We start from the raw sequence: 9,090 nt of genomic DNA, 5'->3' as shown, positions 1-9,090 counted from the left end.
TCACTAAGACCCTCATCGATGGCGGCGCAGGGCTCAATGTCCTGTCTGTCGAGACATTCGACAACCTCTAGGTGCCATACGATCAGCTATAGCCTACCAAGCCTTTCTCAGGAGTGACCGACAGCTCCACCACCCCGATAGGGCAGGTCCGCCTCCTTGTAACCTTCGGCCAGCGTGACAACTACCGCATCGAGCTCATCGACTTCTACATCGCCCACATTCGCCTGCCATACAACGCCACACTTGGGTATCTAGCCTTGGCCATGTTTATGGTAGTGACCCACCATGGCTACAACATCCTCAAGATGCCAGGGAGCGGCGGCATCATCATGGTCCCCTGTGAAGAAAGAGGTGCCAGGGAGGCGTGCTTCACCGCACGTTTCCCTTAGGAGGGCACGAGGCATGGAGCGCCTACTTCTCAGGAGTTCATCACCAAGGTGATCCAGGAGCTTCAAGAGGCAAGGACCATGTGCGGCAACCGCCGCCCACCACTTGGCATAGCTCTCCATCCTGGCGAGGACGGCGGGCTGCGCATTTGCATCGACATTCCAGGGCTCAATAGGGCCGCATCTCAGGGACGTTTCTGGCCTTCGCGCGTTGGATGATGCAAGGGTCCCCCTCACAGCTACGTTTGCATGCCTCTCGGCCTGCCGAACGCGGCTGTCTCCTTCCAGTGCAACCTATGGAGCATTCTGGCGGACCAGGAGGCCAGGCATCGCGCTGTTCTGGCAGAGATTGCGACAGTTCTTCAAGAGCCACCTAGGCCTACAGAACCTCCCGAGGTTCAGGACCCTGGCGGCTCATGAGGAGCAACTTCTCCGGCGCAGATCTTCAGCTACCCCGACATCACTCCAGCCTACGATATCAGGTGACTCTTTTCAGTTCATTCAATTAGGTGCACCCTTCGGGCAACATTAGCTCCAAGTCGCATGGGCCTGTCCCTGTATCGTGTATCCTTTTGCATCTTTAGCTTGCTCTGTTGGGAGCACCTCACGGGCTGCATCATTCCCAAGCCGCTCGGGTCCATCCCAGTGGCATGTATCGTTCTTGCATCTATCTGAACTAATTTGCCTCCTCGCATAAATTGCTCTATAATAATTACTCACCTGGTGCTTGCTCGTCGTGGCCTCCCGCGCTACTGATCGGTCACCTGCTCACCCCACAACGGAGAGACTCACATGCTGGCACGACGCTTGTGCTCCGGTCCATCCCTGCAACACTGATAAACATGTGTGATCGAGCTCTGTCTCGCGGCCCGCTCCACGCACGCCACATCACTAGATCCGTAGTGCCTTTATCTTTTCACAGAAGGAGCAATGGCAGGACAACAAGCGTGGCTACGGGCTACTTTCTCTCCTTGCACTAACCCACAGGAACCTCTGGAGCCTGGCTACAGGTGGTCCCACCAGCTGCTCCCCTTCATGATTTTCACTTGGGAATTAAAGGGAGGGCTCCTGAGCATCGTGCCTCAGGAGCTCTTACTGAATCTCCAGCCCTCACCCCTGGCCTTGATCACGACATTGCGACCTGGCATACCAGCGACGGCTGAGCCTGCTCGAGGGTCGGGACCCGAGGATGCAGAGCACTCAGGAGAGTGTGAAGGGTGCGAGTTGGCATGGACACAATCTGGTAGCATCGCCATCAGCGGTGCATGAACTAGACGCCATGCAAAGAACTGACCCAGGATCGCTAAGATAAGTCACGTATCCAAGGCAGCCCAGCTTGCGGCTTAGGATTTTCGGCTCTTGCAGCCCTACTCCAACAATGCCGCCTTCCTTTTCTATCTTTAGGGAACTGCTTGCACGCCAAGGGGGACCTCTTGAGCAGCACACCTCAGGAGCTCTTACCAGACCTCGGGCCGCTCACCTCCTGGCCTTGACTACGGCATCGTGACCTAGCATACCAGTGACAGTTGAAGCCTGCCTGGGGACTGGGGCCTGTCGGCATAGAGCACTAAGCTACCACGAGGACGAAAAGGGGGACAATGCCGGAGCAAGACATGCAATCATGAATTTCACAATAAAAATGATATTGATGCAAAAGTGTGACAGATCCTTTACACACTGCCATGGGGTTTGTCTCGATTCCTCGCAGGGAACAAAAGAAGGAAGTTTCTCGGAGCCCTATCTACAAGTATCGTTGTCGGCGCCATCATCAAAGTGGGCCACGAGGGGCCACCGCCAACACCATCTAGATCAGTGGCGATGACGAGCGAACTCCACCATTAATCTCCGGGCGCGGCGAGAGTTCGAGGGCACGTAACAGTCGTCGCTCGTCTCCGGAGTCTCGTTAGGCTCGGGAGAGTCGCTGGACTCCCAGGCGCCGTCACTGCTGCTGGAGGAGTCATTGGCAGGACCAAGGGTGGGCCCAGTGCCTGCCCCTGCGCTATCCTGGTGTTCCCCTTCAGGGTAGCACTCCAGGCGGCGGCCTTCCTCATCAAAGACTTTGAAGAACATTGTGGAGGCGCCGTCATACTCAAAATGGATGACGAGGGCCCCCTCCGTGTGATAGACGCGGGAAACCTCGCCCCATACATGGGTCATGAAGATCTTGCTCGGGGAGACGGCCTCGACCTCTGCTCCCATCGCCGGGGTGCCACACTCGGCGTGCTGCAGCCATAGCTCGAGCGCCCCCCTAGGCAGCATCTCTTCGGCAAAGAGTGGCGGGAATCAGATCCACGTGCGTGGTGGCACTGCCACCCACACCACGAGTTCACGCTAGGAGCCCTCGACGTGGGTTCGCAGGGCGGCGGCGCGCGCCACCACAGCACGGCCACCACAGCTATGGCGTGGGCGCCCGTCGCTGCCTCGTCCTCTTGTGCCTTCTTCCCGAGTGTACAAGGGTAGCGGTTAGCCAGGGGGAGGCCGCTCGTACCAAGGCCTCGTCACCTCTGGCCTCAGAATGATGTCACCGGAGCGGGCGAGCCTCTTCTTCAATGGGAGTCGCCCAAGCTCTTCGCAGGGGTTTTTTCCCTTCTCAGCGGTGGAGAACCTCCGTATCGGCGCCATAAGAGACGCAACAAGAAGGAAGAAGAGGGAGCAAGTAGGATGAAGGCTGAGATGAGAAGCGGGGGCTCTGCTCCTCTCCTCATTTATAGCCAGAAGGAGGCCAACCGCCAGCCTCCACGATCTAAGGTAATGATGGCTTTCTTCTGCATGCAGCAGGGTCTCGTCAAGTTTGGCAGTTGCCGAGGTAGCGTGGGGAAGCGGAGACACCCACGTCCTGTCGATCGCCATGCGTGAAGCAAGGCCGTAGGTGGTTGGGGCCCGCGGCGCTCTGCACTTGCCCTTTGGCTTCGCCTCGAAGCCAAGTCCAAGCGTGCCTTCGGCCCGGAGGCTACTGTCGGCGTCCTGGGAACGGGGGTGCCCAGAATTGCCTACCTGCAGCCTAGGGCATGGCTCCACCAACGTCCTGGTATGGCTCATCTTCATCAGCAACCACTCAAGACCCTCGCGAGGGCCCAAGCCTCGCGAGGCGTACGACACCAAGACCTCCTCTAGGGCACCTCGCGAGGTCCGCGTGATGTGAGCCATGACGACCGAAGCCAGTTTCCACTTTCGTGCTAAGGAACCAGGCGCAGGCGAGCAGTCCTAAGGCGCTAGACAAATGTTTCGACATCGGTGCAACAAGACCAAGACAAGCAGGACGGCGGGATGGAGGTCACCGTGGAGCCCACGACGGCGTCACCACCAGAACCTTTGGTAGGCGAAGACCACCTTTTGTCAGGATAACTTGTACTAGTTGTCTCCCTTCAAAATTGGCCGTTGTGGGATCCCTTCCCGCCTAAACATTTGGGAAGAGGACTAGGGCCTCTGTAAATAGGGCTAGCCACCACCGTAGTCAAGGATTGGCTCATCTTGGATCGGATCCACTCCACCAAGGCCATCTCACCAGCTCATCGAGCTCAAGAACACCTCTCCTCAGGAGGCTGTTCATCCACTGTACTAGTTCATCCCTAGCCCAAGAGGCAATCCACCACACAACACTGGAGTATGGTATTACACTCTGTCGAGGCCACAGACGCCGACGATTGGCTCATGGACATTTGCAAGCATTTTGAATGTAGCAATGTCAGGCCTGAGGACTTTGTCAAGTTTGCTTCATTTCAACTCAAGGATCAAGCTGCTGAGTGGTATCAACAATACAGAGATTCCTGAGGAGGTCGTGTGATTACCTGGAATGATTTGCGCCGACACTTCAAAGCTCATCACATCCCACCATGTGTTGCTAAGAGCAAGCGTGAGGAGTTCTGTAATCTCAAGCAAGGCAGCATGTCTGTGTATCAATACAATATCCAGTTTCAGAAACTTGCTCGCTTCGCTAAACAAGACATCCCTGATGAAAAGAGTATGATATATCAATTCAGAGGTGGCCTTAGAGAAGATCTGCAGTTAGCTCTCGTGCTTCTTAAGCTGACCGAGTTCAATCAATTCTACAACATGGCACTAAAGCAAGAAGCTGCTCAGCTCAAGTGTGAGGCATCTAAGAAGAGAGTCAGGGATGCAGTTCAATCTTATTTTTCATCACAAGTGGCAGCTAACCAACAGAAGTTCTGGTTGCCTCTTCCTCCTCTGTTTCATCAGCCTTACCAGCAGAAGAGCAAAGGTGGCAATGGATCTTCCCACTCACCCAACCCAGGCTATCAGAATAAAGCTCAGTCTCAAACTCCAAGGTCAAGTGCTCCTTATCACCGTCCGCTCTGAGAGGTTACTTGCAACAAGTGTCAGCAGAAAGGGCACTATGCAAACAAATGCTTCAACCAAAGGGGCCTTCCACCTCCTCCTTTTATGAGATCTTCTGTCACAGCCCTAGATCTTTCTTGTAATTAATTGCATTTGTGAGCATCCATGCATCTTTTTAAAATTCAAGGAATTTGAATTGAGTTAATTTTCAAAGTCTCAGAAACATTTTAAAAATGATCAACATTAAAATTTTCTCAAATAAGTCCAAGAAAATGTTCCTGTTATTCTGTGAAAATATTGGCAAGAGATAAAATTCAAACCATTATTTTTGGAATGTCAGAAATATTTATTTTGGGAATTTGAGTTAATCTAATAATTATTTGCATTGGACTTATATTTGTTATATATTAAATATGGGTCCAATAATTTTGAAAGTTTGTATGTGGCTCTGGACTAGTTCCCTAGGTCCACATATTGAATTTCAGAAGTTTGTAAAGTGATTTGGTAGTTAAACCAAATCAAACAAACAGAACAAAATAGGAAACAAAACAGAAATAGGAAAAGAAAGGCAGAAAACCACGTGGGCCACTTACCTATAGCGGCAGCCCCACTTACCTGGCGCTCACCAGCCGGCCTGCTAATTTTGCTGGCGGCCCAGCCCATCAGCGCCGTCGTCCTCCTGGCGCTAGTCAGCCAGGCGTGTGGCCGACGCGCGCGTACGGCCGTGCCGCCACACCTCCTGCCTGCCTGCTTCCCCTGGCCACGTCGACGCCGCTTCGGCCTCCCCCGCTGCCATCTGGATTGGGCCGACATCCTCACTCCCCCCTGCTCCTCTCCCTCGCCTCTCCCCGCCATGGCTGACGCAGCCGCGCCACCGTAAAGCCGCAACCACCGTGCTTCCCTCGTCTCCCCGTACTGTCCACGGGCTCCGCCTCCATCTCCTGCGCTTCTCCGTCAACTCACGCGACGCCGGACGCCCTGCATCACCCTCTACACCGCCATCTTCGCCGCCTCTTCCCCGAGATCGTCGGTGACCTTCCGACGTCACCAGCCCCTTCCCGAGCTCGCCGAGGCCCCCGTTGCAACCGCTGTGAGCCCCTGGTCATTTCCCCACTAACCCCGCCTCCGTTTGATTGCCGTAGGCGTAGCCCCCTTGCTAATAGCAGCCACCGCCGCACAGGCTCGTCGCCCGCGAAGCCCCGGTGACCATTTGGTCATGGGCGTGCACCCGCTGTGCTTGCCGGGACCCGTCGAGCACCCCCAGCGCCGCAGCTCGCTCGTTTGTGAGTAGCCGCGCCGAACCAGACCGCACCCGAGCTCCGGCCGCCGCTCACGAGCTCGCCGTCGTCGGTTCCGGCAACCACAAGACCGGCCACCACCACCGTTCGACGCACGCCAGCGAGGGCTCTCCAACGAGCCCAAGCACACCTCGAACCGAGCCCTCTAGGCGATTCCCGAGCACCTCCGCCACGTCTGTCCATGGCCGGCGGCCTAACTCTGGCGAAAACGCCATTAGGCACTAACCTAATGACCCCCTGGGTCCATGACAGGTGGGGCCAGCCCCTGTTAAGTTTTGGATTAGTTTAAATCTAAACCTAATCAGCACAGTGACCTGGAATGTGGGTCCCACAACTGAGGTTTGACCCCGGTCAACTGTGTTGACCTGATGACGTCATCTTGACGTCATGCTGATGCTGTAACTATTTTCTGAAATTTTAATAAATTAGAAAAGGTTTAGAAAATTCTAGAAAATAGTTAAAACTTCTAAAAATCATAGAATTTCAACCGTAAGTCCAAATAAGATAAATTATATATGAAAAATGATCAGAAAAATCCAATCTATCCATCTGTACCATTTTCATGCATGTTAGAACAACTTATAGCTACTGTTTAGGACAAATCAAATGAATGGCATTTAAATAACCATATGTGGAGTTTGAATTTGAACCTTGGGTTCAAACCAACTACACTTAATTGTGTTGCTACTTGCATTAGGCCAAATCACATCATATTGCCATGTCATGATCATGCATCATATTGTTGCATTGCATTGATTGTGTTCCCTCTTGTTTGCCGGTGGTTGTTCCCCCTCGGTAGGTGTATGTTTCGGCGATGAGTTCGATGACATCGATTAAGAGCTATATCTTCTTCAGAAGTGCCAGGCAAGCAAAACCCCCTTGGTCATTGCCACAGTAAATAGATGAAACCCACTAGCATGAGTACGAATTGTTTAAGCCCTGATGTGCCTACTCATTCATGCTTGTTGTCATGCCTGCTACTGCTTAGAGTTGAGTCAGGTCTGATTCATCGGGAATGAATTGGAACATGGTGAACATGTCCTACCGTTGAGAGCTAAGTGTGTGAACATGATTTGGTAAAGGTAGCGGTGAGAGGCCATGTAGGAGTACATGGTGGGTTGTCTCATTGCAGCCGTTCTCAGGAACTGAGTTCTGTGTTTGTGATCCATAAACAGTTACTACCACACATTGGGTTCTGGTAACTCGGCCCCCTCTTGGCTTATTAATCAACTCGATCTCTGTCGAGGAGTTGCAACTAGTTTCTGGTGTTTGTAGGTAGTGTTAGTAGTCTACCAAGTGGCACCCGGTACAGGTGGGCTTGGGAACCCTGCACACATCATTTGGGGCCGTGAGCGACACCCCGGCCTGATCTCCTTGCGGACGGAACCCGAATAGGCGATAAACCTGGACTAGAGACTTGTTGGTTAGTCAGGTCATGGCCGACACCCTCGCCCGGCTTCCGCTTGAAGGTTGCCGAGGTACATGACGTGTACATGGCGATAAGTGGCGAGAGCATTTGTGAAGAAGTACAACCCTAAACCCCAAATTCCTTGTGAAGAAACTTGGACCGCTTGCATAGTTCATGGACAAGTGAAAGTGGATACTCTAAAATGTGCAAGATAAGAGTGAGTGCTATGGATGGCGTTCTCGTAGGAAGACGGGAGCGGATCCATAGTGGTGTATTGATATGGTGAATATGTGGACTCGTGTGCGCCACCTCAAAAGAGTTACTTGAAGTCGTAGTTCAGGATAGCCACCGAGTCAAAGCTCGCTTGCTGCAGTCAAACTGCACCGCCCCCTTTGTTGATACTGATCCATATGTAGCTAGTTCTGATGTAAGTCTTGCTGGGTACATTTGTACTCACATTTGCCTATTTTATGTTTTGCAGAGAGATATCAGTCTCGCTAGTAGTCCCGTGTGGACTTCGATGTTTAGCTCGATACCTCAGCTACGATCTTGTGCCCTCAGCAGGATCTGGTAAATAGTCAGGCTTCTCGGCCTTTTTCATTTGTAGATGTCTGTACTCAGACATGTTAAGCTTCCGCATGTGCTTTGACTTGTATGCTCTGAATGTTGGGTCATGAGACCCATGTTTGTAATATCTCGCTCCTCGGAGCCTAATGTATAAATACTTTTAGTCGTAGAGTTTTGTTGTGATTCCATGTTGTATTTACACATATCGAGCATATTGTGTGTATGATTGAAATGCTTGGTATGTGTGGGATCCAACAACCTAGTTGTTTATCCTTGGTAGCCTCTCTTATCGGGAAATGTAGTCTTGTGCTTCCATGAGCCATAGTAGTCCGCTACAGCCCGGTTCACCGGAGTCCTGCTAGCCCAGCACTACTGCTCCAGAACACTTGACTGTCCGGCATGTGATTCACTTCTTTCATGTGTCTGTCCCTTCGGGGAAATGTCATGCGGTGATATCCGGAGTCCTACCTAGCCTGCTAGAGCCTGGTTCACCGGAGTCCTGTTAGCCCAGTGCTACAGCCCGGATTCGCACGCTGCTGACCGACACGCTCGATGTTGATTCATGTATGCCTGTCCCCGTAAGTTAGTGCCACTTTGGGTTCATGACTAGTCATGTCGGCCCGGGTTCTCTGTCATATGGATGCTAGCGACACTATCATATACGTGAGCCAAAAGGCGCAAACGGTCCCGGGCCATGGTAAGGCGACACCCGTGGGAATACCGTGCGTGAGGCCGCAAGGTGATATGAGGTGTTACCGGCTAGATCGATGTGACCTGTAATCGGGGTCCTGACATCTTCCAGCAATGCAGTGGTGAAGCATAATTCCAAGTAGGCAAGGGTGAACATGATGAATGCAGCTCAGGAAGAGGATTCTTCAGAAGTGATCATGGGTAACCTTCCAGTTAACTCCTTTCCTGCAAAAGTATTGTTTGATACTGGTGCATCGCTTTCTTTCATTTCAAGACCTTTTGTTGCCAAGCATGAGTTTGTGACAGGAAAGATTCCTTTCCCGTTGAAGATTGTGTCCCCGGGTAAGCAAATTATATCTAATAATTGCGTCCCGGATGTGTCTATCAAGATGGGAAACTATAAATTTCTGTCTTCTCCAATTGTTTTTGGTGACTCAGATATTGA

The sequence above is a fragment of the Triticum urartu genome, chromosome 4 (genome assembly GCF_003073215.2).
Source record: "Triticum urartu cultivar G1812 chromosome 4, Tu2.1, whole genome shotgun sequence".
In the NCBI taxonomy this organism is placed as follows: Eukaryota; Viridiplantae; Streptophyta; class Magnoliopsida; order Poales; family Poaceae; genus Triticum; species Triticum urartu.
The sequence above is the reverse complement of the archived record's forward strand: the minus strand, read 5'-3'. Positions refer to the sequence as shown.